Source organism: Nyctereutes procyonoides, unplaced genomic scaffold (genome assembly GCF_905146905.1).
Source record: "Nyctereutes procyonoides isolate TBG_1078 unplaced genomic scaffold, NYPRO_anot_genome, whole genome shotgun sequence".
NCBI lineage: Eukaryota > Metazoa > Chordata > Mammalia > Carnivora > Canidae > Nyctereutes > Nyctereutes procyonoides.
Window position 1 is genome coordinate 37,832,358 of NW_026575044.1, and position 9,640 is coordinate 37,841,997.

A 9,640-nucleotide genomic window follows, 5' to 3' on the forward strand; every position below is an offset into this window, starting at 1 on the left:
ACGCTCGCTTCTGATAGGCTGCCCGCCCCGGTCTGGCCTCCTTTCCCCGCCCCCCGGCGCGCCGCACTTCCGGCCGCTGCCCCCGGCCCGGTGTGTCCACGCCGCGGGCTTTGACTTGCGGCCGCGGTGGCCGGTGCCGGACGGAGCCGGCGGCAGGTGTGGCGTCCTCTGGCCGGACTGCGCCCTGTTCCCGCGCCTCCTTCTCCTTCCTTCCCCACCTGCCTGCCCGAGGCAGCATCTGGAGCTCGTTAAACCGAGGCTGCGTGTTACTCCGGGTATAACAACAAACAGACGAGGCTCCTTCTGTTCATTCGTTATTTTCGGGGCTCGTTCTGGACTGGGATGGTACGGGGGACAGAGAATCGCAGGAGCAGAGGGGTCCGATGTTGTTGTTGGGCAGTTTGCCGTTAGGAAGCGGGGCATAAAAAGTGAAAACTTGTAAAATGTGTTAAAGAACATTAAGCGAAAAACTAGGCCTGCCTAATAAAAGCTTTGATTGGTGTTTTGTAGATTCTCCTAAAGTGACCAGATAAAAATAGCTAAGCGTTACATTTCACTTACTATGTTCGTGCTTTGTTCAAAGTACTGTATTAACTCTCAGTCCTCAAAATAATCACTCACAAGAGGGGCACGTGGGGGGCTCAGGGGTTGAGCGCCTGCCTTTGGCTCGGGTCGTGATCGTGGGGTCCTGGGATCGAGTCCCGCGCCAGACTCTCCTGGGTGAGCCTGCTTCTCCCTCTGCCTATGTCTCTGCCTCTCTGTGTGTCTCTAACGAGTAAATAAACCTTTAAAACACACACACACACACACACACACACACACACACAAGAGGTGCATTCTATTTCTAGCATGATCTTGATTTTACCAATAATGAAACGCAGGCACACAGAACTGAAGCAACCTGCTGGAGGTCCTATGGCTAATGAGGGGCAAAGCTAATGCGTCGTGAACCCAGGCACCATGGGCTAGGGGACTGGCTCTCTATGTCTACATGTTGACTATTAAGACGTCCTAGACAGAAACGCTCGATAACAATGTTCCTGCATTGCCAGTTCTGGGCCAGGACCCCTGACTGTCTATGCTTGAGATCCCGAGGGTACCCACCTCGATGGTTTCCTTTAGCAAACAATTTTTGCCATTCCAGGGCAGGACAGGTTCTGAATCTTCCAGAAACTACAAATTAAAATAAGGCAAAACTATATGATAGAATACAGACTTATTCTTGGCAAAGGTTGCCCATATATATGAATGTATGTGAAAATCACATTCCCTCTTAAGGTTCAAAGGATTACAGTTGAGGTAGAGAGGGCCAGCTAGGTGGCTCAGTTGGTTGTCTGCCTTTGGCTCAGGTCATGATCCCGAGATCCTGGGATGGAGCCCTGTGTTAGGCTCCCTGCTCAGCGAGGAGCCTGCTTCTTCCTCTGTACCCCCTCTCTTGCCCTCTCTCTCAAGTCAATAAATAAACAAAACCTTAAGAAAAAGGACAGGAAGCCAAAAGTTGAGCTAAGAATCTGGGTATTTGTTTTAGATCATTTATTCAACAAATTTTAATAGAGTGCTTTCTTTAGCTCCTAACATTGAAGTGACAAATATGAATAAAAATAGATGCCCGTCCTCATGGACCTTGAAGTCATAAGCACAGTATGATTAAGTGTTAAAGATGCTATGATAGAAGTATACGCAGGGCCCAGTGATGACATAAAGAAAGAGGTCAGATCTATCTACTCAGATGTTCAGGAATGATTTCTTAGAATTATAGAATTATATGATCTAGCAATTCTACTCCTAGGTATATACCCAAGAGAACTGGAGGGAAGATAATGAATGTTAATTTTGTGTATGTTAAACTTAAGTTGCCTGTGAAACATCCATCAAAATATATAAATACACATTTATTTGCCTATTTTCTTTTTACTCTGTGAGAGCAGGGACCATGTTTATTTTGTTCACTGTTGTAATAAAAGCCTAGTATGGTGCCTGACTTATAACAGGCACTCAATAAATATCTGAATGAATGAACTGAATGAATGGATGCAGTTGAAAATGACCAACGGCAGCCTGGATTTGTGAGAAGAAGTATGGGCCAAGATTAGAAATCTGATAGTCATTCTCATAGCTACCATCTAGTGAATGCTTAGTATATATTGAACTAAACACTTCAAACATATCAGCTCATTTGTTGTTGGTTTTTTTTTTAAGATTTATTTGCTTATTTGAGAGAGAGAAACTGCAAAGGATGCAGAGGGGGAGAGAGAAAGAGAGAATCTCCAGTAGACTCCCAACTGAGTGTGGAGACCAATGCAGGGCTCAATCTCAGGAGCCTGAAATCATGACCTGAGATGAAATCAAGAGTCAGATGCTTACCTGACTGAGCCACCCAGGCACTGCATTAGCTCATTTGGTTCTTTTTAAAAAGATTTTATTTATTTATTCATGAGAGACACAGAAAGAGAGAGGCAGGCTCCATGTGGGGAACCCGATGCGGGACTCGATCCTGGTACTCCAGGACCACGCCCTAAGCCAAAGGCAGCCGCGTTCAACCGCTGAGCCACCCAGGCGTCCCAGCTCATTTGGTTCTTAAAACAATTCTGAGAGATGTTGTTATCCCCATTCTACAGATTAGAAAACTGACACTTGGGGAGCCAGTGTCACACAGGATGAATTATGTGGTTAATATTAGCTATGGGAAGAAATGAAAAAGGAGACAGCTTTTAGAAGGAATATAAGGAGTTAAGATGCAAGAGATTTTGATGCTGTTGGAGTGCATAAATTCAGTGGGAGAAATGCCCTAATGGAGCTGAAGAGTGAAGGGGTAGTGGACTCAACAGCAAGAGCTGGTGAAGATGTGGAGAACCTTCTACCTGGGTGGTAGGAATGTAAAATGGTGCCATTGCAGTGTAAAACAATTTGGCAATTCCTCAAAATATAAACATAGAATTATATGACCTAGCAATTCCACTTGTAGGTATAAGCCCAAGAGAATAGAAAACAAATACTTGTAACTGAATGTTCATGGAACTATTATTCACAATATCCAAAAGTTGGAAGCAATCCAAATGTCCATCAGTGGATGACTGGATAAATAAAATATAGTATATACACTCAATAGAATATTATTTGGCCCTGAAAAGCTACTTTTATGGATTGAATCATGTCTCCCCAAATTCATATATTGAAATCTCAACCCAGTATCTCAGAATGTAACAGTATGTGGAGATAAGTTCTTATAGAGGTGACTAAGTTAAAATAAAGACAGTGGGGTAGGGGCCCTAATCTGTTATGACTGGTGTTTTTATAAGAAAAGAAAAACACATCTAGGGCACCTGGTCACAGAGAGACTCTTGTGTGAAGGGGCAGCAAGAGAGCAGCCATCTATAAACCAAGGAGAGCAGCCTTTTAAAGGAAACCAGCCCTATAATCGCCTTACTTTGGATTTCTAGCCTCCAGAACAGTGAGAAAATAAATTTCTGTTGCTTAAGCCATATAGTCTGTGGTATTTTGTTATGGCAGCTCAAGAAAACTACTACAGGAGTGAAGTACTGATACAACCTACAATGTGGATGAACCTTGAAAACATCATGCTAAGTTAATGAACCCAGTGACAAAGGTACATATTGTATGATTTCATTTATACAAAAAAATCCAGGATAGGTAAATCCATAAAAGCCTAAAGAAAAAAAAAAGACCTAAAGCAGATTGATGGTTTTCCAGGGGATGGGGTTGGGAGGGGGGCAGAAATAAAGAGTGACTGCTTAATAGTTTACTTTGGGGGTGATGAAAATTGGAAATTGATATAGGTGATACTTATACAACATTGTGAATCTCCTCAATGCCAGCGAATTTTGCACTTTAAAATAGTTAATTGGGGACACCTGGATGGCTCAGTCAATTAGGTATCCGACCCTTGATTTCAGTTCAAGTCATGATCTCAGGGTCATGAGATCAAGCAAGCCCCACATTTGGCTGTGTGCTGGGTGTGGAGCCTGCTTAAGATTCTCTCTCTCCCTCTCCTAAAGAGATATAAAACTCTTTAGTATAATATTGAAACTAAGTCTATTTTGCAAGTGGTTGTTTCAGGCAATCAGTAAGTATTTATTAACTGCCTAGGATACTACTGAAGCCCTGTGCAAGAAACAAAAAAACTATCAGATATACTTGGAAAAATAATATATGCAATATTATATAACACATTTCTTTTTTTTTAATTTTTTTTTATTTATTTATGATAGTCACACACACAGAGAGAGAGAGAGAGGCAGAGACATAGGCAGAGGGTGAAGCAGGCTCCATGCACCGGGAGCCCGACGTGGGATTCGATCCCGGGTCTCCAGGATCACGCCCTGGGCCAAAGGCAGGCGCTAAACCGCTGCGCCACCCAGGGATCCCAACACATTTCTTTTTTTTAAAGATTTTATTTATTTATTCAAGAGAAACACACACACACAGAGAGAGAGGCAGAGACACAGGCAGAGGGAGAAGCATGCTCCATGCAGGGACCCTGACGCAGGACTTGATCCCAGGTCTCCAGGATCACGCCCCGGGCTGAAGGTGGCACTAAACCACTAAGCCACCCAGGCTGCCCTATCACAACATTTCTATCTCAAAAGAGTGCATGATTAATTGCCAAAGGACAGCTATAGAAAATGAATGTTTCAGGATTCACTGTGGGTTAATGAGATTTGGAAAGGCTGCATGGAGGACGTGCCACCAAATTACTCCATGAAGGTTGGAGAGAAGCTATAAAGCTAAGTTTCAGGGGAAGGAAGGCTGTAACACAAAGCATAGGGGCAGGAGAGTCTGTGGTATACTTAATGATGACTCAGTATTTTCATAAGGTTAACTTAGGCCACCTGACTGGCTCAGTCACTAATGCATGAGACTCTTGATCTCTGAGTTGTGAGTTCAAGCTCCACATTGGGTGTAGAGATTACTTAAAAATAAAATATTTTTTTTAAAAAGGTTACTAGAATGTAATGTAATGGATATGATTCAGTTGGGCTCTGTTGGGACTCAATGGTTCTAACCCTATGCAACCCATTGCCATTTTTTAATAACATATTTTGTTTTGCTTCCTTTACTGCATAATATTAAAAATTATATAATACTCTAACTATAAAGGATAAATAGAAGAATAACCTTTAGTAAAAAATATGTATTTGATCCTGCTTTTAAGAGGTATCTAAGGTAGTCAAACTCTTAGACACAGAAAGTAGAATGGTGGTTGTCAGGGGCAAGGGGAGAATAGGAAAAGAGGAGTTATTCAATAGATACAGAGTTTCAGTTTAGCAAGATGCAAAGTTCCAGGGATATTTTGCACAACAATGTGCATACACTTAATACTACTGTATTGTACATTTAACAATGGTTTTAAGATAGTGGGGTACCTGGGTGGCACAGTTGATTAAGCAACTGACTCTTGGTTTTGGTTTAGGGTCCTGAGATGGAGTCCTGTACTCAGCATGGAGTCTGCTTGAGATTCTCTCTCCCTCTCCTTCTGTCCCTTCCACTTGTGGTCTCTTTCTCTCTCAAATAAATAAGTAAATCTTAAAAAAATGGTTAAGATAGTCAATAATATTATGCATTTTTTACTGCAATTAAAATATGAATTTGAATATACTAAGTGGATTTCTTTTCATGTAGTATGCTCAGGATTCATCCCTACTGTGTCTAAAGACACACTTCCTATTGTCAGTTGTGGGAAAAATGCTTCTTTCATGTTCTCTGTATTCTTTTTTGGAACTCATATTAAATGTATATTAGACCATATCATCCTCAATGGCTCTCTCTTTTTTTTTTAAGGTTTTATTTTTAAGTAACTTCTATACCCAACATGGGGCTCAAACTTAAACCCTGAGATCAAGAGTTGCATGTCCCATTGACTGAGCCAGCCAGGTGCCCCATTTTGAATATATATATATATATATATATATATATATATATATATATTCAAAATCTTGTCATCTATATAGTAGGATAGTTTTTTTGTTTCTCTCTCTCTCTTTTTTTCTTTTTTTTTTTTAGATTTATTTATCTATTTGAGAGAGAGAGCGAGAGTGTGTGCAAGACTGTGTGGGGGTCGGGGCAGAGAGAAAGGGAGAGACAGTGTAAAGCAGTCTCTGCATTCTGTGTGGAGCCCTACTTGGGGCTGATCTCACAACCCTGAGATCATGACCTGAGCCAAAACCAAGAGTTGGATGCTTAACCAACTGGGCCACCCAAGCCCCTCTGTTTCTTCGGGGTTTTTGTTTATTTGTTTTTGCAATTGATCTTGCCTTTTACTTTCTTGTCTTATTGCCTTGGCTAGAACTTGCAATATTATGTAAAACAGAAGTAACAAGAATGGTCATCCTTGTCTTGTTTCTGATTCTTATGGAGGAAAGCCTTGTCTTTCACCACTAAGTATGATGCTAGCTGTGGGGTTTTCAAAGATGCTTTCTATCATATTGAGGAAATTCCCTCCTATTACAGAGAGAAAGAGAGAGGAGGCAGGGGAGACACAGAGAGGGAGAGAGAATCCTAAATAGGCTCCATGCCCAACTCATAGCCCACCTCTGGGCCAGTGTGGGGCTGGATCCCACAACCCTGATATCACGACCTGAGTTGAAATCAAGAGATGGTTGCTGAGCCACCCAGGCACCCAGCTTGTCTGCTTTTAAAGTGGGATTTAGGGTGTTTCCAAAAGTATGCTGCTGCTTCTGCGAACTTTTGAGAATTCTCCATGTTTGCTGTCAAAAAAAAAATCATTTTTAAAAAGATTTGTTGGGGAGAACCCCCAAAGGTATTGTTCTATCTGAGACTCCCCTTTTTAAATTCAACATTTATTGAAGACTTATGGATCCATTATCAAAAAATAAACTAATGACTATGACCTTTCGCTCTCAAAGATCTAGTTAAAAATAGAGCTACCCTATGACCTAGCAATTACACTACTGGGTATTTACCCCAAAGATACTGAAGTAATGAAACGACAGGACACCTGCGCCCCAATGTTCATAGCAGCAATGTCCACAATAGTCAAACTGTGGAAGGAGCCACGATGTTCTTGGACAGATGAATGAATAAAGAAGATGTGGTCTATATATAATAGAATACTACTCAGCCATCAGAAAAGACGAATACCCACCATTTGCTTCGACGTGAATGGACCTGGAGGGTATTATGCTGAATGAAATAAGTCAATAGGAGAAGGACAATCATCATATGGTTTCACTCATACGTGGAATATAAGAAATAGTGAAAGGGATTATAAGGGAAAGGAGGGGAACTGAGTGGGAAAAATTAGAGAGGGAGACAAACCATGAGAGAATCCTAATTCTGGGAAACAAAAGGTTGCATAAGGGGAGGTCGGTGGTAAAGGGTAACTGGGTAATGGGCACTAAGGAGGACACTTGATGAGATGAACACTGGGTGTTATACTATATGTTAGCACATTGAATTTAAAAATAAATAAATAAATAAATAAATAAATAAATAAATAAATATTAATGACTATGACCCTTCGCTCTCAAAGATCTCAATTAACAATACTAGTAGTTAAATCTTTTCATGTAGTTAGGTCTACCTTAATCTCATATACAGCAGATTGTTGTTTGACAGCATAAGACCTGGTGATTTTATTTTCATTCAGTCTTAGTTTAGTATGTTTTGCAAAACAGAATAATACAGCTTTGGAAAAATCAATGGCTCTCGCATGATCTATCAGCACTTTTCCTACACATGTCACCTTCTGTTTACATGGTTCTTTACTGTTCTGGTTGTTTCTGCTTGCTAAGCAAATTCTGTCAATAAATAAATAAGTAAGTAGTAACTAGGAAATAATAGGGCCCAAACCGAACTTGTTCATTTACTAAAAGTGCTCAGAGATTGTCAAGTACAGCTATTGATTTCAAAGAAATTCTGTTGGGGAAAGATTTTCTTTATAAGGACTATTTAGCTCTGAGATAGGTTCCCTAGAATAATGTCAAGGGAAAATTACTTTTTAGTTTACTTATCTTTTACGTAGAGTGAATACATCTAGTGTTTGCTTGGATAATGTAGTTTGATAAACAATTTTGCACAGGAAACACAAACTTTAAAAAGTGAAGTTTTCCTGGTGTGTGGGGTATTTCCAAAATCTGTGTTTCTGCATGTGAGGAACACTTGTACCTTTAGCTCCTGACAAAGTCCATGAACATGTTTTGTGCATATTTACTCCTACTTGCCAGAAGCCTAACTAGGTAAAATTCCTATATACTAGGAATAGGGGCAGTGCTTGAAACTACTTTTGGGAGAATTTCTTACTTTATGTAAATTTCAACATCCGAGTGATGAAGTTTTGGAATATAGGTGAGGTCTGGAGCCGATGACCAAGAAAGAATTCTTGAGGTGTCTTTGGTGCAAAATGGTAGTTTTATTAAAGCCAGGGGACAGGACCCGTGGGCAGGAAGAGCTGCTGCCCTGGGCCTCGGAGGGGTGGCTGATTATATACCTGGGAGTTGGGGACAGGGGTGGGTGTTTGAGGATAGCATACTCTCTAAAGGATTTTGGAAACAAGGTTTCCAGGAACTTAGGGGGCTAGCTGTTGTTGGGAAAAGGTCACTTATTACCGTCTAATAAAACCTGAGGGTCATGAGACCCTTCAGATGTGTATCAGTGGGCCATATGGTTGAAGGATGATTGCCAATGTATTTTGGGGGTTTAGAGATAAAGGAAAATTCTAAAGGAATTTTTATATGTTAAAGTAGACTTACAGGCTCCTGGGGGTTGCAGTAAGATTGCCTTTTGCCCTTAGCAAAGTATTAACGTGGAGGCTAGAGGAATGTCCCTTTGCCTGTTTTAAGGACTCTGCCTGTGTCTCTCATGAATAAATAAAATCTCAAAAAAAAAAAAACTTGTCAATGTGCTGCCTGCCCGAGGCTCGTGCCTTATCCTCAGCTACCCCTGTTCCTCATCAATAGAATGACTTCTCTTAAAACAGAAAAAACAAAACAAAACTATACTCATTCTAGCTCCTGTCTTCCTTCTTTTAAAACAGCACTTAACCTTTTTTTTTTTTAAGATTTTATTTATTTATGAGACACACACAGAGAGAGAGGGGCAGAGACACAGGCAGAGGGAGAAGCAGGCTCCATGCGGGGAGCCCGTGCGGGACTCGATCCCAGGACCCCAAGATCATGCCCTGGGCCTAAGGCAGGTGCTGAACCGCTGAGCCACCCAAGGATCCCTGCACTTATTAACTTTGGATGTCATTTGCAAAACTAATACAGACTCAACGTGGAATAGGGGGAAGATTCAGTAAAGTATAAACATTTTGCTTCCACCATCTAGAGACCGCAATGAACATTTTTCTTTAAACGGTAGTGGGGTGTCGTGAACTGTTTCGTAAACTGTTTTTTTCCCCCTGGTTTACCATTTTCGACTATTTTTACAACGACTGCTGTCCTTGTCCACAGTCGGTCGCAGGCCCCGCGGGGGGGTGGGGGGGCGCTTATCTCTCCCCGGATCTCCTTCCGCAGCAGGAGGCTGCCTCGCTCACTCTGCAGCTGCGCGGCCAACGGGGGCGCGGTCCCTTTAAGGGGCGGGCACGGGGGGGGGCGGGGCGGTCCCGGCGCCGATTGGCCGAGCTCGGGGCCACGTGGCCGTCCTGGCTGCGCAGGCGGCG